General features: G+C 48.5%; 1 pseudogene and 1 gene segment (V, D, J or C); both read left to right on the top strand.

The window, feature by feature from the left end:
• Positions 1-23,774, top strand: part of LOC109277418 (immunoglobulin lambda-1 light chain-like) — a 287,721-nt gene that overhangs the window by 8,898 nt on the left and 255,049 nt on the right.
• Positions 9,578-10,430, top strand: LOC128777108 (immunoglobulin lambda variable 3-9-like; annotated as a pseudogene).

Here is a 23,774-nt window from a genome sequence, read left to right as displayed (position 1 = left end):
TCATGTCCCCACCCGTTGCTGCCTAGAGCCCCTGACAGCTCATAGGGGTGATCCTCCCTGGGAAGAGCTCTTGGTTCAGAAACTGACTCCTTAGGATATGGCCCTTCTCAGAGAGGTTCAGGCAAATGATCTCTTGAAGCCTAGATCCAAGGCCCTGCCTCAGTTCCAATGTACTAAAGGGTCCCCATTTTAGAGCTCCCTGCAGGAATGACGCCTCATCTGATGTTCCACACCATGTGGGTCGCTCTCCTACTCCCCAGTCTGGCTTCACTTATTCCAATTTCTTACACATGCACTTCTTCATCTCAGAGTCTCCTTCCAGGAACCCAATCCAGGATGGCTGGCATCCCAGACACGGTCCTGAGAGACCTGAGGAGGCCACTATATACACACAAAGTTGGGCTTTCTTCTACAAAACCCCAGTGTGCATGTCCAGTCTCCAGACAGATAGGATTGTTTCTTGTATTTTTAACAATGAGAAACATTTTAAACAATGAGAAAAGATGCAGACACACTAGATGCTCTGGGTTTTGACAGACAGTAAGAGAGTCACATCCATCCTGCGGGTGAATGGGGGACATTGGGGCGGTTGCCTCCTTCTACAAAGTGACCAGAAGATACACAACCATGGGAGTGAGACACAAAATGGGTGCTGCCTCACTTCCACCCCCCAAATCATGCACAGGAATCTCTCTTTATACCCACCCTAACCAGAAATATAGACAGAAAACATTTCTGTGAAATACAGTTCAGCCTGACACTTAATACGCCACCACAGTCAACCCCTGTCCACCTGAAATCCACCCAGATGCACGCAAACCAAGTCCGTAGATGTAGGGAATATCAGTAACCATGGTCCACCTGATATGATGAAACTATCCCATGACAACCACATATATGCTCACCCTGCCCCCTAAACAGGATAGGAAAGACACTTTTGTCTGCTAGGGATATTTATTTTTGTCCTAGACGATTTGCTATCCTATAACTTCAATATTGAGATATAAAGTTACATACTGTTCACACATTTGATGTTAGATGATAATGAGACGACACAGAGAAGAAAATGAACACATACGATTACTATATATCCAAACACATTCCTACAACATAAGGAAGAAACACTTGTTCCATTTAACCTGCTCATTTCTTTTTTTTTTTTAATTTTTTTTTAACGTTTATTTATTTTTGAGACAGAGAGAGACAGAGCATGTAACCTGCTCATTTCTACAGCTACCCTGTGGTTAGAGTGGTGTCTATAACTACCTTCGTCACCACCCACTCGATATCCCTCTTTCCACAGCAAACATCCCAGCCAGTTAGCACAACTAAGCCTTCATTCAAGAAAGTTAGTCCATCGTCAGACCTGCTGAATTGGATTGTGGTGCATTGATGACTATAATGCAGACCCAGGGAATATTAGGGGATCTTCTGAATCCATACACACTCCTTCTTGTCCCAGTTGTGCACTAGAAATGCAACTCCCCATGATAATCACCGTGAATTACCACAGGAAGTACCCCCCACATTTCCTGATGATTCACCCCAGGAGGTGCCTAAAGCAGACAAGGCACACTGCCTGCCTCCAGAGCTGTGCAGACCATATTCCCGGAGATATCACCCCATCCACAGCACACACTCCATGTGTCTGGTGAAAGAGTCTAATCTTAACTCATTCCTTCCACATCACTACAGGGACTAGCCCTTGAATCGAACTTGCTTGACCAGGTCAGGACAGTTAAGCCCCATGTTCCAGGTGGCCAGAAAGGACCTGGGGAGACCAGGAGAGGAAGTGACATTTTCCATGGCCTAGACCCCTAGACTGCGATGCTCAGTGAGCACACAGTCCCTTGAGGAGGGGGGTCTCCGCAAGATGCAGCTGCAGCAGGTCGGGGTGGAGTCCGGGCATCTGCATGCGGAACAGCTCCCAGGGCCCTGTGGTGTTGATCCTCCCAGGACCACACTCTGCGTGGCTTCACGCCTGCTCCCCTGCTCCCAGTACAGGTGAGAGGCCCACAGGGAGGCACAGTGTGAGGCACAGATACCCTGCTGTCTCCCATCCAGGGCCTGTGGGGATGGGGCCCTGCCCTCACCCCTGTCCACGTTGCTACCCTGGTTAGGGCTGGGATGAGTCCATACTGACCCAGCCTCCCTTTCTTTCTCCAGGCCCCTCTCCTCTCCTCTCTTACAGACTCTGTGTCTCTCCTGACATGAAGTAGACTCCCCCTGTGTCACAGGCCCTGGTCAGATACAGGATCCCCAGCTCTGAAGATAAGTTAATGCGTGAACATGCATCTTGGTACCAGCAAAATTCAAACCAGGTCCACGAGCTGGATATACGTGCAGATAAGAGCGGTTCCAAATGTGATTTTGAGGATGGAACTTAGGGACACGCCACCCCCGAGGGCCCCCCGGAGGGCCCGACAAGACTGATCATTTCTGTACTACATAATGTGGCAGTGGGAGTGCCTGGCAGTGACTCAGATGACACAGAAGAATGGTGCACAAACACTCCTCCAAGGCCTGGCTCTCACTCTCACCTGCCCTCTGATCAGGTGTCCTCCCTGGTCCTGGCCCAGCCCCTTGCAACATGAGAGATTCTAGCAGGTTCTTTGGCCTCCTGTCTGTGTTTATCCTACTGAACAGTGGTGAAGGAGAGGGGGCTATTTTGACTATGAGGACTGTAGTCAGGTTTTTTAGTAGATAATAAAGGTTTAGGATGTCACTATACAACACATGGGCCCCAGATGTAATCACGTGTCACTCAGGAGGGGAGACAGCTGTCTCAGTATGTCCTGCGGGCACTCCTCTTGTCCTGGGTACAGGCAGCCTGGATGGGCCCCGTGTGCTGTGTCACCCCTGGTTCCTGGATGAGACGTCCCCACATCATGAAGAGCTACCTGAGGCTTCATGAAGAGAGGACCAGGACCCTCCTGCCCCTGGCTCTGCCATCCTCAAGTTTTACAGAAACTGGGGAAAGTGCAGACACTACCTTGTGTCCCACCTGGGGACTTTCACCTGGCACCATTGAACTCCCACTGTCCCAAATCCCATTACATGCACCAAGCAGGTCTGACCCTTAGCTGAGGTCAGACCCACCATGGACTCACACCTCTCACCCCACCCCATGCTGACCCCGTGTAGGGCCTCATCTGAATTTAGGCCTCTGCTGTCGCTATGAGGGGACAGAACTTTTCCAAGAATTAAAATACATTAGTATCATGAAGTGAATTTCTCTCCTTGATTCTTTGACTTCTGGTTTTGAAACTGATTTTTAGAGCAATTGCATTAGGTCAAAAGAACGGATGAGGAATTTATTAAGAAGGAAAAGAAAACGCTTTCACTATTTCCACCTCTGGCTTTTGGTGGAGCGATACGTTCATGGGAGTGGGGAGACACAGGAAAGAACATCATTTTCTCCTCAAAAAAGTATGGAAAGTACCATTGGAATATTTCATCTAAAATTTACTGATTGACATAATGAACTAGAAAGACAATCTTTGGTTGGATTTCCAGAGATTTTTCAGGTTAAAGGATCATGAGAAGGTCACTCTGGAGAATGATAATCAGGAGATTCTCACTTTAGCCTTTCTCATCAACATAACAATGAATGGGCTGGCACCTCCTTGGTCCCAAGTGGCCCTGTGGCCAATTGCAGCAACACCCCCCCCACAAGCAACTGCACTTGAGAGGAAGAAGCTATCTCCTTTAGGACCTGGAAAGTTCTGGCTTAGGTTGTCCCTCATCCCCTCTCAGCCTGGGTGGCCTTCCTCACCTGGTGCAGGTAACTGTTGCTGCCTTGCACCTGCCAGCCTCTGCTCTTCTCTCTACCTCTCCAGGGACTGGGGACCCATGCCCTCTCCCAGCCTCCCTTCCCTCTCAGATGCACCCCCCTTCATGCTCCTGCTCAGCTCAGCTAGCAGTGGGGTGTTGGAGAAAGCAGTGATAGGTAATCTATGTGGGACCTCAGACAGGGCACCAGGACCAGAGGCACATGTAGCACCCTAGTCTACCTGAGGCTTTAGGAAGGCTTTAGACCTCTATGTGTCCAATAACTGCCAGGAGAAACTGACTTAGTACCTGGAAATGGCCTCTTACCACACCTGACCACATGCCTCTGTACCCAGAATGCTCACCTCAGGAGAAACTCAACACTGAGTTCCCTGAACTCAGGTGGAATCCCAGGTCCCTCTGGTTGTCCTGTTCTTTGAGATTCTCTAACCACCATGCCTGCCGCTCCTCTATTGCACCCACTGGAATATTCCCCCACGCATCTCACCTCTTGTTACTCCCCCCCCCCCGCCGACCCCTGCAGCTCCAGAGTTCCCTCTTCAATACAGACTGTGTCTTATTCGTACAGAATTCCCATGATGGAATATGTGCCAGACCAATTTGGGTCTAAATAAGTATCTGCTGGGTGGATACTCTTCTGTCTCTGTCTTTGGGGCATTAGTACCCAGTCACCATCCCTCCATACACATCAGCCCTGCATCCACAGTTGGCACCAATAGGAGCCATCTCCTGAGTCCTTGACCCCATCTCCAAGATGCAGTACCACCTGCATGACCTCCCACCAGCCAGAGACAGGTGCAGGGGCGCATCATTGACACCTGTGCTCTCCTCCTCCAAATGAGCCTGTTCATGTTTTCATGGGTACTCTGGGCCCCTCATGCCAGAATATGAGGCAGGCAGGAGCCATGCATAGAAAGGTCATTCCTCACCGGGGCAAGAGTCCATGGAGCAGGAATTAGCACCTGAGCTGTAGGTTCTGAATCTACACTTTACAAGGGAGGTCCCTGCACCTCCAGCAGCAAGAGTGGAGTGGCCACCAGCGGGCAGCAGAGATCACCCGCCAAAACCATCTGCAGATGGGGAGGGTCTGGGCATCAGGGCTTCTAATAGTCAGTGGGGGGTAGTAACCAGGACCTGGGACTTTCAGTCACTTGTCATTTGCTTACAGTGTCATCCTTCACTTTCAGGTACAAATTTCAGGGTATATGTGTGACGGACTCTGCTCATGGAGACACTGCTTATTTCTCTAATATGGGTCCAGGCACTTTGTCTCCCACCAGCAAGAACTTAGCGAACCCTCACGAGACTGAAGTTCTGTCACTGTCCACAAACACCTGTTCTCCCTGTGATCACAGTTCCCCCCTCCATCCTCTGTGCTGATAGCCCGTGCCAGACACAAATGTCAGGCCCAGACTATGATACCAGAGATTGAGTCAGATTCCCCTGAACTGGGGATGAGGCTGCGTAAGACCCCCCCCCCCGTGTCCCCTGGGGCTGAGCTCTTCTCTGAAACCACAAAGATCCTCAGTAGCAGCCCCTGAGGTGGCTGATGCATAACCTCCAGGTCTCCCCAGGAAGGGATAAGAGGCCAGGAGAGAATCCTGCCCGGCCTTGGGCCTCGGGAGCAGATTCGGGAGACCTCCACCATGTTCTAGACACCTTTCCTCCTCAGCCTCCTTGGCCACTGCACAGGTGCTGCACCCAGCTCACACCCACCCCAACTCAGGGCCATGGACAAGCATGGCCCAGACTCGGAGCTCAGCATGGGCTGCCTGTGGGGCAGGATGCTCATGACCCTGCTGCAGGATGAGGAGCTGCAGGGGTAAAATCCCCTCACTGTGCTCACTGGCTCCGTGTGAGCCCAGACAGACTGCCTCTATGCAGAGAAAGACTTGTTTTTCAATTTGTTCAAAAGCCACATCAACCGGCCAGGCCCATTGGATTCTAGGAACGAGATTGATGAGAGAGGACAAACCTGGGGTTTGCAGAGAATCCCTGGAGCTCAGGCTAGGTAGGTGGGGGGCTCCTGGGGATTGGACCAGATCTGGAAGCCCACCTCTCCTTTTCTGTCTCACAGGCTCCATGGCCCCTACAAGCTGACTCAACCCCCTCGCTGTCAGTGACTATGAAAGAGACGGCCAGGATCACACGTGGGGGAAAACACATGGGAAGTACATATGTCCACTGGCACCAGCAGAAGCCAAGCTAGACACCCCTGGAAATTATCTATCATTACAGCAACCTGCCCTCAGGGATCCCTGACCAATTTTCAAGTTCCAACTCAAGGACCAGGCCATCCTGACCATAAGCGAGGCCCAGGCCCAGGGCAAAGCTCACTGCCACTCTGCCACCTACCATGGCAGTGGGAGCAGTTTTCAGTGACTCACAGTGACACAGACAGGTGAAGGGGGACCCAAACCTGCTCCCCCAGCCTGGCTCACACAGCTCGCCCTGGTCACACCCAGCGGGACAGAGCCTTCCACACAGAGACTGGCCCTGCCCTCACTCCCCCAGCGATGGAGCCAGTCCTCAGTCCTGTCTGGGCTCTGTCTTCTCCATGGCAACCTGAACAGGCATGCTGATGGGCAGGTGCCCGTTCCCAAAAGATCACCCGAAAACCACTTCATCCCGCGCACCAAGTCCGTTAGTGCTCAGGAGAAAACTGACTCTGCTCAGGCAGAGTCTCAGGAACGTCTCAGGCAGGTGAGGGGAGTGTGTGCAGGGTTTCAGGATGTGCACATGAGGGGCATGCGACAGGTCTTTCAAGGAAGGAGCAGCCTGACGTGGGTCACTTCTGTGACATAACAGCATAGGACTGGTGGACCCTCTCAAGGGGGCAGTCATCAAACCAGTCTGATCAGTAAACTTTTATTTAATAAGCTGTCTGTTTACCCAAATGAGAATGTTTGCCCAGGGGAGCAAACTGTTTAGCTCCTAATGCATTTTCCAGTGCCCTGAGTGATTATTTACATCCTTACCCTTCTGGGCAAGGATTTCTAGATCTAATAGACACCCTGCCACAGGTGGTCTCAGTCCTCAGATCCAAACATGAGGGACAAAATGAAAACGAAGAAGTTCATTGAACTCCAGAGGGAAGACACAGACCTCTCCGTGGGCAGGGATGGGAGATGTAGTATCTGAGGACCAGACCTACGGGTCCTCCTGCCCATGTGGGGGTCACCCCGAGAGCGTGGAGGGATAGGTTGCAGATGGAGGGAGCCCAGAGAACAGGTGCCCATGCTGGACCGAGCTCCAGGGAGAGACGGAGCCTGGCCCGTCCCTGGTCCAGCACCTCCACCAGCATGTTCAGACTTCTCCCTCCGTCTCTCAGGCAGCCCCTCTCTCTCCCTGATCTTTTTTTCTGCCCCTCAATTCCATGCTCTCTCCTTTCTCTGCCCACCTTGCACCATGGCTATCCCCACTGCATACCCCAGGACACTCCCTCGGCCCCATGCCCAGGCCCTGCAGAGGAGGCCAGGCCAGGAACACTGTCAAAAGCTTCAGCATTCAACTGTGTAGAACATTCCTGCAGAACCCAGCCTTTCTCTGTGACTTTCATTTCTACCAATACTAACAGCCTCAGGACCTTCTGACCTCAGCTGAGAAAGCAAACCCTAGAGACATGGGCCAGAAGAAGAACCATGTGACAGACATTGAACTGTCATAGGAGACTCTTCCCAGAATAAAGGATTTATTGCCCCCCTAGGCAGAGCTGCATCTGTCTGTAATGACACTGGGCACAACAGAGAGGGAGAGAGGCTTGAATAAATGTTGACCCAGTGATGATGTCACAGGGAAGAGCTTTGGCAGCACCCTCTATAGAGGCCCTAAAATAGTGACAGTCACCTGGAGAATTGTTTGTGGCAGTGATTGTGGGAACATGGGGTAGGAACCCTATTTTCTGTTTTTATGGGTCCTGATTCTGTCAAAACCTCCATTGGCATGGTTAGAGGGCTAATGAGGGCTGGTCCTTTTCCACCTGAGCAGGCTCTGCCCTTGAAGGATAAGAGGGTCTGGGAGAGCCGTGCCCTGTTGTGGGGTCCCAGGAGGCAGATCTCTCAGGCATCTCCTCCATGGCCTGGATCCCTCTCCTGCTCCCCCTTCTTACTCTGTGCACACGTGCTGCCCTAGGTCCTGCCTGCACGACCATTTCATTATGGTTATTGCACCCACATTGTCATTGGTGATAAAATGGAACCACATGACTCCACCCAAACAGGAATTCCATCAAGCATGTTTTGGGGACCCAGTCAGAGTCTAGAACTCCTGGAACACACTCATACACAGAGAACTCTACGTACACACGCAGCAGATACACATAGCTATGTATGTACACACATGTTCATCAGTATATTCTAAATGCATATGAAGATAAGATACAGGTAGAAGGGGCTGGAGACTCTGCTGTGCCACCAGAGCCACTGTGACCACTCTCCTGCTCCAACCACAAGAAGGAACCTCTGAGAAAGATCTGTGTCTTGTTCACAATCATCTCCCAAGATGATTGTGTCAGACCAAAGTGGGTCTCGATAAATGTTTTCTGGGTGAGAGGTCTCCTGTCTCTGTCTTTGGAATGGCCCTATTTTGATGCGTCAGCAGCCAGCACCAGTAAGGGGCTGTCGCTGGGTCCTGTGTCCCTACTATTAAGCCCAAGAACCACACCCATGACCACCCGTGTCCCCAGAGATATGAGCACTGATACTTCAGATGGGCCTTACCTTGTCTTCCTCAGATGAGCCTGTTCTTATTTTCATGGATAATCTGATCTCCTCCTGCCTGGTCTTGAGGCTGACAGGGCATTGGAGAAAAGAGCAATTCCTCCTCTGGAGCCAGCAGTCAAGGGATCAGAGAATCAGGTTCTGAGCTGTGGGTTCTTCATCACCTGGACAAAGGAGTTCCCCGAGCCTCCCAGAGTCAGTGTGGAGTGGCCACCAGGGGACAGCAGAGATCACCTGGCAAAGCACCTGGAGATGGGGTGAGCCTGGCATCAAGGCTTCTATCACGCAGGAAGGGTTGGCCATCCGGATGTGAGACCTGAGGGAAAAGGTGTAGGTTTCTACAGGATCACCTCTGACGCTGATATAAAATTCTGCATCCATGTCTCTTAGAACTGTGTCGTGTAGATTTGCCTCTCTCTCTAACACAGGTCAGTACTTCCCGCCTCTCCACTCACCTCATTTCTGCTCAACTCAGTCCAAGGACTGGATCTGTCCAAGACACTGAGTGCACCTTGTGGATACCGAGGCTATGACCTGTCCCAGAAGCTCCCCCCTTCCCCCCCACCCCATGGACAGACCCTTACAGCACCTCAATGATGCCTTAAAATTCCATGTGCACTTGCCAAGGGAAGAATTTTATTTAGGTTCTGGTGTTCCCCAACAGAGATATGGCTCAGCAACCCCACTGACTTAAACCTCCTATAGTGTCTGTAGAGTAAACATGTTATCATGGGTTCAGAAAATACAGACAAATTCCACCTCTGAGCTCAGCCAGGACAGGTCAGCCCAGGAGTGAGGTCAGGACACGGAGGGGAATGAAGTTGTGCACCCCAGACTATGCGATCAGAGGGTGAAGCAGAATCCCCGGACTGAGGGTAGGTCTGCAGGGCCGTCCCTCCCCTCTCTGGCCTCTCTCAAACCACAGAGTTCCCGGGGCGCAGCCCCCTCATCCCGGCTGATTTGCATGTCCACCACGTCTCTCTAGCAAGGGGATAAAAGAGGCCTGGGGTAAGTCCTGCCAGCCTCGAGGCCTGCGACTTAAGGAACAGAATCATTTCACCTCCACCATGGCCTGGAGTCCTCTTTTCCTCGGCCTCCTCGTTCACTGCACAGGTGCTGTCCACAGGCTCACATTCACCGCAGCCCCAGGGTTCTGGGGCAATCCAGGACCTGACTCTGAGCTAAGCAAGGGGCTGCCTGTTGCGGGAAAGATGATCATGACCTTGCTGCAGGATGAGGGGCTAGGGGTGGGGGAGAGTGACAGTCCCTCAAGTGTCCACTGGCTCTGTGACCCTGAGGCACTGCACCTGCCTGGAGAAATTTGATGATGTTCAAAGGCTCCATCCACCAGCCAGGCCCATGAGCATCAGGGGCTGAGATGATGGGACTTGGGAAACTGGAAACCCAGAGACTCCCTGAGCTCAGGCCAGGCAGGTGGGGTTCTCCTGGGGATGAGACCCAGCACCGGAAAACCACCTTTCTTTTCTCTCTTGCAGGTTCCGTGGCCTCCTATGTGCTGACTCAGCAACCCCCTCAGTGCCCGTGACTCTGTCACAGACAGCCAGGATCACCTGTGGGGGAAACAACTTTGGAGGTAGAAGTGTTCAATGGTACCAGCAGAAGCCAGGCCAAGCCCCCATGCTGATTATCTATTATGATAGCAAATGGCCCTCAGGGATCCCTGACCAAATATCTGGCTCCAACTCCAGGAACACAGTCACCCTGACCATCAGTGAGGCCCAGGCTGAGGACAAGGGTGACTATTACTGTCAGGTGTGGGACACTGATAGTGCTCACAGGGACACAAACAGACGGGGAATGAGACACAAACCCCTTCCCCACCTGTGTCACACGCTCCTGCAGCCCCAGGAGGCCTGTGCACAAAGCAATGAGTGGGTCTGGCCAGGTCTCCAGATCTGAAGTCCCCACTCTACTCTCCAGGTAGCATGGAAGAAGGTAGACCAGCAGAGAATACGCACACAGTTATTATGAATATATTTCATTGGTTTCTATGGGTGTGTATGTGACTCAACCAGTTAGAAGGACATATAGAAGCCATTTTTCAAAGACCAAAACTTTACAACTTCCCTAACAGAAACAACATGATCTGACATAGAAAACAACAACAACAACAACAACACTGGATGAGGTTAGCAACAGATTAGATGCTGAAAATTAGATCAGTGAACTTGACGTCATAGCAGTAGAAAGCATTCAAAATGAAATACAGAGGGAAAAAGCTACAAAAAGTAAATAAAATTTTAGCATGTGTAAAACAACTTCCCACAGCCTTAAGTTTGTGTGACTTAGAAATTGTGGGAAAGAAGTTAGAGACCAGCTGGTGCCTTGAAAACACATCTGAAGAATCATAGCAAAAATGGCTTCAAATTTGGTGAAATTCATACACTAATACATACAAGAAACTCAGCAAAGCTCAGGCATGGGAACACGAGAGACAGCACAGCACACATTGTGATGAAACTGCTACAAACCAGTGATGCAGACACTCTTACAGCCAGAGAGGAGACGTGTTCCCTACAGAGGAACCAGCTTCATGGTGGGAGCACATTTCTCGTTACAGCTGTGTAAGCAAGAGAACAGGGAGAAATGTCTTCATAATCCTCATAGAAAATACCTGTCAACTTTGGTTTTTACCCAGGAAAAATCTCATTGAAATGGGAAGACAAACAACCTTTCTCAGACTGCAAACATCACAGAACTGGTCATCTGCAGACTCTCACACAAGCAACAGTAAAAGACACCACTTGGACAGCAGGAAAGGGTGACAGAAGGAAAGGAGCAGCTACACAAAGATATAAAAAACGTCAGAAATTATAACTACATGATAAATATACTACAAATGTTATTAGTTAATGTCTATAAAAGCCAAATGCTTAAAGAAAACAACAGCAAAAACAACGGCTGTACAAACAAAACCTATGACAATGAGAAGCAAAAATAATTAGGGAGATGAGACCATGTTAGGACTTCCTTATCCTGTATGTGAGTGATGTCATGTCACTGGGATGTACTTTGATAAGGCAGCAGGTGAGGACTGTGAACCCTAAAGAGACCACTAAAATAAAACCATTTTAACAACAAAGAGTTAGAGCTAATAAGGTGAATTACTTAGTTTGTCTGGAGAATACAGATCCAATAAAGAATGTGTGTCATGTATGTGTATGGGTATATTTATCTGTGATGCACAGAGACAGTGGAAGAGAGAGACAATGACTTTGACACATGGCTCACGAAGCCATGGGGTGGTTGGTCTGGAAGCTGCAGGAAGGACAGAAGTGGATTTAAGTCAGGACGATGTTGCAGACTTTAACCCAAATCTAGTCTGAATGACAGAAATGCTAAGAGGAAACAAAGAAGAAAATTAAGGGACCCAAATCAAACTACTAGAGATGAAACCTACAAGGTCTCAGATTACAAACACAAGGATCGAGATTAGCAGCAGACACAACATTCAGACACGTGATTGAACATGAATGCAGCATGGACACTGCAAAAGAAAGACACAAAACAACTCTAAAGTGAGCAGAGCAGCACTGAGTGTAGGAAAGTTCAGCAACGCACACGCATGTGATTGTGTCCCCAGGGAGTGAAGGTGGGGAGGTGGAAAAGAATATTGATGTTTGTGGCCACAAATGTTCTAAATGTCATGAAAATTCAAACCTACAGACTCCAAAATCTAGAGAAACTCCAAGCACAACACTTATCAATACCAAATTGTTTAAGGCAGAAAAAAAAAGATAGTTTTAAAAGCAACCAGAGAGGAAAGACACTTGGTCAGGGAACAATGATATGGATTCTGACAGATTCCTCATTAGCCAGAACAGCATGTGAAAGGACAGTGGATTAACATATTTAAAACACTGAAAAAACTAGGGGTGCCTGGATGGCTCAGTCGGTTAAGTATGTGACTCTGGATTTTGGCCCAGGTTATGATCTCATGGTTCTTGAGATCCAGGGCGTGTCGGGCTCTGTGCTGATAGGCGGAGCCTGCTTGGGATTCGTTCACCCTCTCTCTGCCCCTCCCCTGTTCATTCTCTCTCTTTCTCTCTCTCTCTCTCTCTCAAATAAATAAATAAACATTAAAAGAAAATTTTAAAAAATACTGAACAAACAAACAAACAAAACGCCTCAATCTTTTTTCAGGGATAATATCCTTCAATAATTAAAGTGAAATAAAATAGTTTTTCAGATGTACCAAAATGACTGAATTGATCATCAAGTGATGCATAATACAAGCAATGATAATGGACTTCCCTCAGGTAGGAGGAAGTCATTCCAGAGAGAATTGGAATCTACAAAATGACTGTAAGAGTCAGAAGGGCTAACTCAGGGATAAATATGACCAATTGTTTGGATTACTTAACTCTGTTTGAGGAGCTCCTGGGTGGCTCAGTTGGTTGAGTGTCCAACCTCACTCAGGTCATGATCTCATGGTTGACAAGTTCGAGCTGTGCTGACAGCTCAGAGCCAGGAGCCTGCTTCTGAACCCGTGTCTTCCTCTCTCTGGGCCTCTCCCAGCTCACATTCTGTCTCTCTCTTTCTCTCTCTCAAAAATATATAAAAACATTTAAATCTGTTTGAAAAATAAATCATTGTATCAAGCAAATCTAATAACCGAATTCACACAGTAGCTAACACTGATGTGATGACACTCATATGGCAATGCTGAGGAGAGCGAGCTGGAAGTGTGATCTAAGGTTCTGATCCTCTCTGTCACATGGTATAATATTGCCTGAAAGCAGACTGTGACAGGTCACAGATACTAAGGCAGCAAGGAGTTACGGCTAATAATCCAAAACAGACAAATGGAATAGATCATAAAAAATGTTCCATTACGTGGGCGCTTGGGTGGCTCAGTTGGTTAAACTCCAACTTCAGCTCCGGTCATGATCTCGTGGTTCACGAGTTCAAGCCCCATGTCAGGTTCTGTGCTGACAGATAGAGCCTGGAGCCTGCTTTGGATTCTGTGTCTCCCTCTCTCTCTCTCTGCCCTTCCCCTGCTGGCACTCTGTCTGTCTCTCTTTCTCTCTCAAAAATGAACAAACATTAAAAGAATTAAAAATGTTCCATTACTCAAAAACAAGAGCTAAAAGGAAAAATGTAACAAAGAAATGATGGGACACTCAGAAAATAAATAGCAAGATGTGATCTACTAAACTATATTACTACTCTCATTCAGAATGTAGTCTAAATACCACAAATAAAAGATAGATATTTTCAAATTGAGTTGAACAGCAACATCCAAGAAAGAGTAAGAAACCTATAGTAAATAAACTCATACTAAGCACAAGTTCCGGACAATATTCCCACTTGGTTCTGTTGCACAATTCAGGATATAAAAAATTTTCAGAACAGACAGAAAATCAACCTTACAAATGGTTAGGATGGAATATTTCATGGTCTACACACACAAAAATGTAAACAAATGATCGGAGTGTATGTGTCGTGAGAACAGTTAGAGAAACGCCCTCACTTCTTCCCAAGGCTTTAAGTTGTTTCAGACACAGAGTGACGAGAGCTCCCCTATGGAGCCGAGAGGTGAGCACAGCTCCTCATGAACCAGATCCATGAAGCCCGCCCAGAAGCACAGAGATTCTCTCCACTAGCCAGAGAAGGAGCATTTTCACAGGCACCATTGAGGGCGTGGGGGAGGCTTGGGGAGGCCAGGTTCAACAGTGGGCTCAGGAGACAGAACTCTGGGGTCCTCACCATGGCCTGGACCCTCTCCTCCTCGGCCTCCTGGCTCACTGCACAGGTGCTGCACCCAGGCTCAGACCCACTGCAGCCCCAGGGATCTGCAGCAATTCAGGCCCTGACTCTGAGCTCAGCACGGGGCTGGTTGTAAGGGGAAGGATGGTTATGACCCCGCTGCAGGATGAGAGACTGGATGGGTGTAATCCCACCAAATGCTCACTGGTTCTGTGTGTCCCTGAGACACTGTACCTGCCCAGAGAAAAAGAATATGGTCCCTTTGTTCAAAGGCTCCATCCACCAGCCAGGGCCATGAGCATCAGGGGCTGAAATGTTAGGATGGTGGAAACAGGGTCCAGAGAATCCCTGGAACTCAGGCCAGGTAGGTGGGTGTATCTTTGGGAGATACCCAGAGCACAAGGTAAGTTACATACCTCTAACTACTCTTTTGCAGGTTCTGTGGCTTCCTATGATCTGACTCAGTCACCTTCAGTATCTGTGACCCTGGCACAAATGGCCAGAATCACTTGTGGTGGAAATAACATTGGAAGGAAAGATGTTCAATGGTACCAGCACAAGATGGGCCAGGCACCCCTGCAGATTATCTTTGGTGATAGAAATTGGCCCTCAGGGATCCATGACCAATTCTCTGGTTCCAACTTGGGCAATACAGCCTTGCTGACCATCAGCAAGGGGCCCATTCTGAGGATGTGGGTGACTATTACTGTCAGGTGGAGGACATTGTCATGTTCACAGTAACTCCGGCAGTTGGGAAAGTGAGATACAAACCTCTTCCTCATCTGTGTCACTCTGTCCTCCAGCCCTGGAGGCCTGTGGACAAAGCAGTGAGCAGGTCTGGACCTGCTCCTCAGATCCAAGGTCCCCAGAACTCCTTATCCATCTGCCCTTCCGGCAGTACCTCCAGAGGGTGTATCAGGGTTGTTTAGGGGCTCCTGAGATTGTCTGGGCCTGAGTGTGTTCAGGAACAAAGGGACTGGGTAGAAGGACAAACAGAAACATCCATCCACTGCTCATTACCCCTGCATTTCCATATGGTGGTCATGGGCCACTCCTTCAGCAAACTGACCAATATTACAGCCCAGAATTTCCCAGCTCAGCTGAGATCCTGAAGCCCTGCCACCATGGCAGCTGGGGATTCTGAGTGGAGCAGACAAGTGCATTACCCACTATGGTGCTGTCCCTCTCCTGGGCTCACACATACACTCACCTCTGCCTGGAGCCCCTGGCAGCTCAAAGGCATCTTTCTCACTGGGAAGTGCTCTTGGTTCAGACAACTGCCTTTCCAGATTCTGCCCCTTCTCAGAGAGGTTCAGTTGAATGCTGTCCTGAGTCCAAGGTCCTAAGGTCCTGCCTCATGTTTAGAAGTCCTGAAGGTCCCAGCTTTAGAACTCCCTGCAGGAAAGAGGCCTCATCTGATGTCTCACTCTGTGTGGGTCACTTCTCCTTCTGCCCAGTCTGACTTCCCTCTTCCTTCTAGATTTCCTGCACATTCATTTCTCTATCTCAGAATCTGCTTCCAGGAACCCAATCCAGGATGGCCAGCATCCCCGACAGGGTCCTCCCAGACCTGAGGAAGCCACTCTATTCACAGAGCTGGAGTTTCTCCCCCAGATTACCAATGTGCTTGTCCAATCCCCAGACAGATCGGACCATTTCTTGTATTTTTATACAATGAGAAAAGATGCAGACACACTAGGTGCTCTGGGTTCTGACAGAGAGTTGGAGAGTCACATCCATCCTGCGGGTGAATGAGGAACATTGGGGCAGTTGCCTCCTCCTACAAAGTGACCAGAAGATACACAACGACGGACTGAGACACAAAATAGGTGTTGCCTCACTTCTACTCCAGAAATCATGCACAAGAATTCTTCCTTCACACCCACCCTACCCAAAAACATAAACAGAAAACAATTCTGTGAAAAACAGTTCAGCCCGTCAATGCTGACATTAAATAAGGCACCAAAGTTCCCCCTTGTCCACATGAAATCCACCCACATCCCCACAAATCACAGCCTCCAAATAAATAGAATATTGGCTGTCATGCCTGATAGGATGAAACTATCCCGTAAAACCACAAATATGCTCATCCTTTCCCATAGAGGATATAAAATACATTCTTCTCTCCTGGGATATTTATTTTTGTCCCAGATGATTTGTTATCCTATAACTTCAATGATGTTAGATGATAATGGGATGAGACAGGACAACAAAGCAGAAACTCATGATCAGTATATATTCAAACACATTCTTACAACATTAGGAAGAAACACATGTTACTTCTATGCTGCTCATTTCTGTGACTACCCTGTGCTCAGAGGGGTGTCTATAATGTCCTTCTTCACTACTCACCCCATATCCCCTTCCCACAGCGAATACCTGAGCTAGTCGCCATCGCTGCCCGTTGGTAGGACTAGACCTTCATTCTGGAAAGTTAGTCCATTATCAGACCTGCTGAATTGGATTTTGGCACATTTATGACTGTAATGCAGACCCAGGGAGTATTAGGGGATCTTCTGAATCCAGAGACACTCTTCCTGCCCCAATTGTATACTAGAAATGCAGCTCCCTATGATAGTCACCATGAATCACCCCAGCCAGTGCCTCCCATTTTTCTTGATGATTCACTCTCAGGAGGAGCCTAAAGCAGACAAGGCACACTCTCTGCCTCCAGAGCTGTGCACCCCATATTCCCTGGGGTCTCACCCCATCCACAGCACACATTCCATGTGGCTGGTGAAATAGTCTATTCTTTAATTTTTTCCACATCACTACAGGATCTGGAATCTGAATCAAACTCACTTGACCAGAGCAGGACAGTTAAGCCCCACGTCCCAGGTGGCCAAGTAGAAGATAAGCAGAGGAAGTGAGATTTTCCACAGTGGCCTAGACTCCAGCTTGTGAAGCTCAGTGAGCACGCAGTCCCCTCAGGTGGGGGCGGGGGGGTCTCCACAAGATGTAGCTGCAGGTGCAGCAGGTCGGGGTGGGACCCAGGCATCTGCATGTGGAACAGCTCCCAGGTGAGCCTGCGGTGCTCCTAGTCCCAGGTCCACACTCTGCGCGGCCTCACTCCTGCTCCCTGGCTGCTCCCAGCACAGTGGCAGAGTTGGGGGCTATTCTGACTATCGGGATTGTAATTGAGTTTTATGGTTTATAAACAATTGAGTTCTATGGTCGATAGTAAAGATTTACGGTGTCATTAAATATCACACGGGCCCCAGATGTAATCACACGTCACTCAGGAGGGGAGACAGCTGTCTCAGCAACTCTTGTGGGACTTCCTCTTCTCCTTGGGTATAGGCAGCCTGCATGGACGCTGGGGCTGTGTCAGCTCTGGTTCTGCGTGGGGCTTCCCCACATCCCAAAGAGCTACCTGTGGCTTCATGAAGAGGGGACCAGGCCCCTGCTACCCCAGGCTCTTCTTCCTTAGATTTTACACAAACTGTGGAGGAAGTGCAGCCACCATCTTGGATCCCACCTGGGGACTTTCTTCTGGCACCACTGTCCTCCCACTGGCCTAAATCCCATCCCCTGGACCAGACAGGTCTGACCCTTAGCTCAGGACTGACCCACATGGCCTCACAGCCACCCTAGGCTGACCCTGTGTGGTGGCTTCATCTGCATTCAGGCCCCAGCTATCCCTCTGAGGGAGACCTTTTCAAAGACATGAATAATTTTTTTTTCATAAATTGAATTTCCCTTCATGAATCGTTGGCTTGTATTGCTGAAACTAATTTTTAGAGCACTTTCATGAGGTCATAACAACAGATGAGGAATTTATTAAGAGGGAAAAGCATAAGCTTCCCATATTTCCACTCCAATTTGGAATCAGAGCGATACCTTTGTGGGAGTGGGGAGACACAGGACAGAAAATCATTTTCTCCTCACCAAAGCATGGCAAATGCAATTGGAATATTTCATCGAAAATATCGACCTGATGACTGATTGACCTGATGAACTAAAAAAGTGATCTTTAGTGGGAATCCCTATGACCAAAATAGTATTTCCAGGGATGTTTCAGGTGAAAGGATCATGGAAAGATCACTCTACAGAATTATAATCTGGAGATTCCCACCCTAGGATTTCTCAACAACGTAACAATGAATGGGCTGGCACCACCTCTTCCTCCCACCCCCATGCCCAGGTGGTCCCTTGGCCAAGTGCAGCATCACCCAGCACAGGCAGCTGCCAGAACTGAGAGGAAGAAGCTGTCTCCTTCAGGACCTGGAACATTCTGGCTGATATTGTCCTACATCCCCTCTCAGCCTGGGCAGCCTTCCTCACTTTGTGCAGGTGACTGTTGGAGCCTTACACCTGCCAGCTCCCACTCTTCTCTCTCCCTCTCAGGGACTGGAGAAGTGCTCCTGGCCTCCCCTCCCTATCAGGTGCACCCCTCTCCCACATTCCTACTCAGTTCAGCCAGTCTGTAGGGTGTTGGAGAGAGCAGTGACAGGCCACCCATGTGTGACCCCAGACAAGGGGCCAGGACCAGAGGCACATATAGCACCCTAGTTTCCTTGTGGCTTTAGGTTGGTAAGGAGGGGGGGGTGGTGGTGGTGCGAGGGATAATAAGCACTGCCCTAAGTGACTTCAATACCCAGGTGACCTGGAAAGATCCCAGGCACTGAGTACATCTATGGCAATAGATGTTCCTATGTCAGCAGCTTCCTCTCAGACACACCTCAGTGTGCCAGCAGCTGCCTTGAGAACTTGACTTATTACGTGGAAATAGCCTCTTACCACACCTGGCCATACCCTCTGTGTCCAGAATGTTCACCCCAGGAGAAAACTCCATATAAGCCTGGATATGGCTTTGAATACCAGGTCCTTCAATTTTGTCCTGGTCTATCAGATCTTCTACCCCACCCAACCCCTACCTGAAAGGATGAAGGGGCTCTTCCCACACACATTTCACTGCTTGTTTCTCTTACTGTCCCAAGAAAAGCTCAAGAGTTCCCTCTTAAATACTGCCTCTCTATGGTTCATGCAGAATTACCAGGATGCAATTTGAGCCAGATCAACTGGGTCTGATAAATGTCTGCTGGGTGGACGTTCTCTCTGTCTTTGGGGCATTAGTCCCACAATACCCCCACCAGCACACATCAGCCCTGCATTCACAGTTTGCACCAATAAGAGCCATCCCCTCAGTCCTGTGTCTCCCAGTGCTAAGCTGCGGTACCACCTGCATGATTGTCCACCACCACACAGATAGGTGCAGGGATGCCTCAGTGAAACCAGTGCTCTCCTCCTCCAAATGAGCCTTCTTATGTTTTCATGGATGATCTGGGCCCCTCATGCTAGAAGGTGAGGCAGGAAAAATCCATGCATAGAAAAGTCACTCCACAGTGGGGCATCAGTCCATGCAGCAGGAATCAGGGCCTGAGCTGTAGGTTATGAATCTACACTTTACAAGGGAAGCCTCTGCAATCCAGCAGCCACTTGGAGTGGCCACCAGGGGGCAGAAGAGATCACCGGGCAAAGCCACCTGCATATGCTAGGGTCCAGGCATGAGGACTTCTAACAGGAACGGGGGCGGGGTTAGTTAGCAGGACCTGAGACCCTCGGGTCATTTGACATTGGTCATTTGTCTATAGTGTCATCATTCACCCTCAAGTACAAATTCTTCAGGCTATGGTCCTGCTCATGGAGACAATGCCTATTTCTCTAATATAGTGCAGGCAAAATGCCTCCCACCAAGCCATGCCCTGGCCCACCCTCGTGGAACAAAGGGCTGTCACTGTCCACAAACACCCTTCCTCCCTGTGATCACGTGTTTCCTCCTCCCTCCCCTGTGCTGACAGGCCCCTGCCCTGACAGACTCAGCTGCTCCTCCTTCCTGGAAGTTCCTCTCACTTCCCCCTCACTTGTGCCTCCAAGTACCTCCCTCAAGGAAGCGAGAGGGGACTGGAAAATTCTAATCTTCCCTTTCCCAGTGCCTGTAACGCAGTGATTTTCTCACTAAACTGTTTTCAACTTATCTTCTACATTAAGATGTTTAGGATATATTTTTCCCAAAAACTGAAGACAGCCTAATTATGGTAAGCCTGCCCTTGATGAGCTCATCAAGGGCAGGCTTACCATAATTGAGCTACTGATCTTGAAGCCCCCTCTCATTCTCTTATACAGCAAATATTTCTTTTTTGCACCTGATCTGCCCCTGCCTCTCACTGCAATATGAGGATACTGAAGCACAGACCTTTGACCTACTGCAGGAGCTCACAGCCAGAGCAGACATTTACAGCACCATGATGGTTTTGATTTCTCCATTAGGTTTGACTGAGGATGAATTTTATTTGGTGTCTATGGCCGATGAGGTGTGATCTGATGTAGGACCCAACACCTGACTAAACCTCATAGTGTTACTTATAAAATGGGTTCAGATAATAAAGACAGACTCCACCTCTGAGGTATTAAGGGCCAACCAGGCAAGGGGTGAACCCAGAACCTAATCTGGGATAGAGGTGTTGGCCCCAGACTATGGGACCAGGCTGCCCTTCCCCTCTCTGTGCCCCTTGGGGTTAAGCCCTTCCCTGAAACCACAAAGCTCCTCAGCAGCAGCCCCTGACTCCCAGCTGATTTGTATAAACAGTAGGTCCCTTGAGGAAGGGGATAAGAGAAGCCCAGAGGAGACTTTGCCCAGCTCGGGTCTGGGTAGCACCATCAGAGCACCTCCACCATGGCCTGGACCCCTCTCCTACTCAGTGTCCTGACGCACTGCACAGATGTTCATTACACTGTATAGGATGAGGGACTAAAGGGGTATAATCCCCCCCACACCTGTCCTCAGTGGCTCTGTGTGAGCCTTAAGGGGATGGTCCTGACCAGAGAAAGGTGTGGATAGGTTCTCATTTTTCAGATTCCATCCACCAGCCAGCCCCATTAACCCCGGGGCTGAGACTCATTAGAGGGGTGCCCTGGGAGTGAGGGAATCCCTGGAGCTCAATCCAGCCAGGCAGCATAAGGGATTTCCTGGAAACGGGTTCTTCATCTTACAGCCCAACTCATTTTTCTCTCTTGCAGGCTCCATGGTCTCCTACGTGTCAATGCAGCCCCATCAATGTCGGTGACCCTGGGACAGACGGTCTGGATCATGTGTAGTGGAAACAACATTGGAGGGAAAGACATTCACTGGTACCAGCAGAAGACAGACCAGCCTTCCATGCTGATTATCTATTATGATAGCAACTGGCCCTCAGGGATCTCTGACCAGTTCTCTGGCTCCAACTTGGGGAACATAGCCACCCTGACCATCAGCATTGCCCGGCCTGAAGACAAGGCTGACTATTACTGTCAGTCATATGATAGCAATTATGATGCTCATAGTGACACAGGCAGATGGGGAAGTGACACACAAACCCCTTCCCCATGTGTGTAACACTCTCCTCTAGATCCAGGGGGCCTGTGGACAAGTCAATGAGCAGGTCTAGCCCAGGCTCCCAGATATGAGATCCCCAGACCTCCCTCCCCACCCAGCTCACCAGGCAGGCTCTGCACAGGGTGGGTCAAGGGAGGGTATGCACACAGTTACTGTAACTATATTCAGTGGGTGGAGGAATGACTGAACATGTTAGATGACACGGAAGACAGTTGTTAAAGACAAATCTTTTAAAACATCCCAAAATGACAATTACATGATCTGAAACATAATGTGATATTGTCAGCAGATTTGACGGTAGGAAAGAAGAGATTCGTGAACTTGAGTTCATGGCAATAAAAACTACTAAGCTGGAAAACTCAATAAATCATCAAGGTGGTTAGGATAATTTCATGCAGCCTAAAGTCTGTATTTGGAGTAGCTGAGGGAGAGAAGGTAGGGAGCAGGTGGTTAATACAACAACATTCGAAGAAAAAAGGTATTCCAAATTTGGCGAAGCCTAGTAGACGACGTATCCGTGAGCTCAACAAACCTCTGACACAGGAACATGAGAGACAGCACACACATCGTAATGAAATTGCTACAAACCAGCGATGCAGATACTCTCACAGCCAGAGAAAAGAGAGTCCTGTTCCCTACAGAGGAACCAGCATCATGGTGGAAACACATTTCTCATTACAACCGTGTAAGCAGGAAAACTGGGGAGCAATGGTTTCAAAATACTAATAGAAAATACCTGTCAACTTTATCTTCACCCACGAAAAATGTCATTGAAAAGTGAAGACAAAATAAGCCTTTCTCAGGCTGCAAACCTCACAGAACTGCTCACCCACAGACCCTCAGCACAAGCAATAGTAAAGGATCCCTGCTGGCAGAAGGAGAGGGTGACAGAGGGAAATGTGAATCTATACAGAGATAGACTAAGTATCTGATATCATAACTATATGGATAAATATAGTAAGATTCTATTGCTTGATGTCTATAAAAGTCAACTGTTTGAGCAGATATAATAACAATATGTTATGACTTACAAGCAATATAAAAATACAATATACGAAAATAAGGAAAATATAGGAAAAAGGATGGGGGAAGGAATATGTTATCACGTACTTATTCTACATGTGAATGACATCATGTCATAAGGAGGTGCATTAATAAGTGAGGAAGAGAAGACTTCCACCCCTAAATAAGACATAAAATGAAGCCATTTGAACCACAACAAGTAAGAGCTACTAAGGTACATTCGTTAGGATTCTCCAGAGAATATGGATGCAATAGACCATGTGTCTCATATCCAACAGTATGTATATTTACAGGTTACACACACACATATGCAGAGAGAGAGAGAGAGAACAGAAAGTTATTTTAAGACCTGGGTCATGTGGTCATGGGGCAGCAGGTCTGGAAGATGCAGGGAGACAGGAGGGCTGGGCATTCAAGCAAGACTGATGTTGCAAAGTTCAGTCAAAATTGAGTCTGAATGTTTGCCACGTTAGCAGGAGACAGAGAAGAAAATGAAAGGATCAAACCAAACTTCTACAGATGAAATCTGCAGCGTCTCAGATCACAAGCACCAGGGTTGAGATGAGCAGCAGACACGACAAGGGGAACAACACGTGGGGGAATCTGCAGACACAGCACAGACCCTGCAGAGGGAGAGACAGAAAAAATGTATAATCTTTAAATTTAAAGAGAATCACCATGCTTTAGGACACCTTTAGCAACATAATAGGATGTGAGTGTGTCAGAAAAGGAGATAAAGTGGGGTGCAGAGGATAGTAAGAGTTAGAGGGAAATTTTTCTAAATTTGTTGAAAACTCAAAAGTAACATGTCCAAAAATCTTAACAAACTTCATGCACAAGAAATAAGAAAAAAAAAAACCAACAAATGACAAATCCATTAATATCAAACCCCAAAGCACTGAAAAGAAGACAGTCTTAGAAGCAGCCAGAGGAAGAGACACTCTGCACTCAGAGGAACAAAGAGACGGATTCCAGTATATTTTGTACTGGCAGAAATGCCAGTGAGAGACAGTGGATTAACATCTCTAAATTACTGAGAAAAGGTAAAGCCTTTTTCTTCATCTAGAGAAGATGTCCTTCAATATGGAGTCTAAATTGAAAGTTTTCTGAAACAAAAACCAACAGAATTGCTCATC

The sequence above is a fragment of the Panthera pardus genome, unplaced genomic scaffold, assembly GCF_024362965.1.
Source record: "Panthera pardus isolate Hobbes unplaced genomic scaffold, ASM2436296v1 HiC_scaffold_15, whole genome shotgun sequence".
Classification (NCBI taxonomy): Eukaryota; Metazoa; Chordata; class Mammalia; order Carnivora; family Felidae; genus Panthera; species Panthera pardus.
This window is presented reverse-complemented; position numbering and strand designations above follow the sequence as displayed.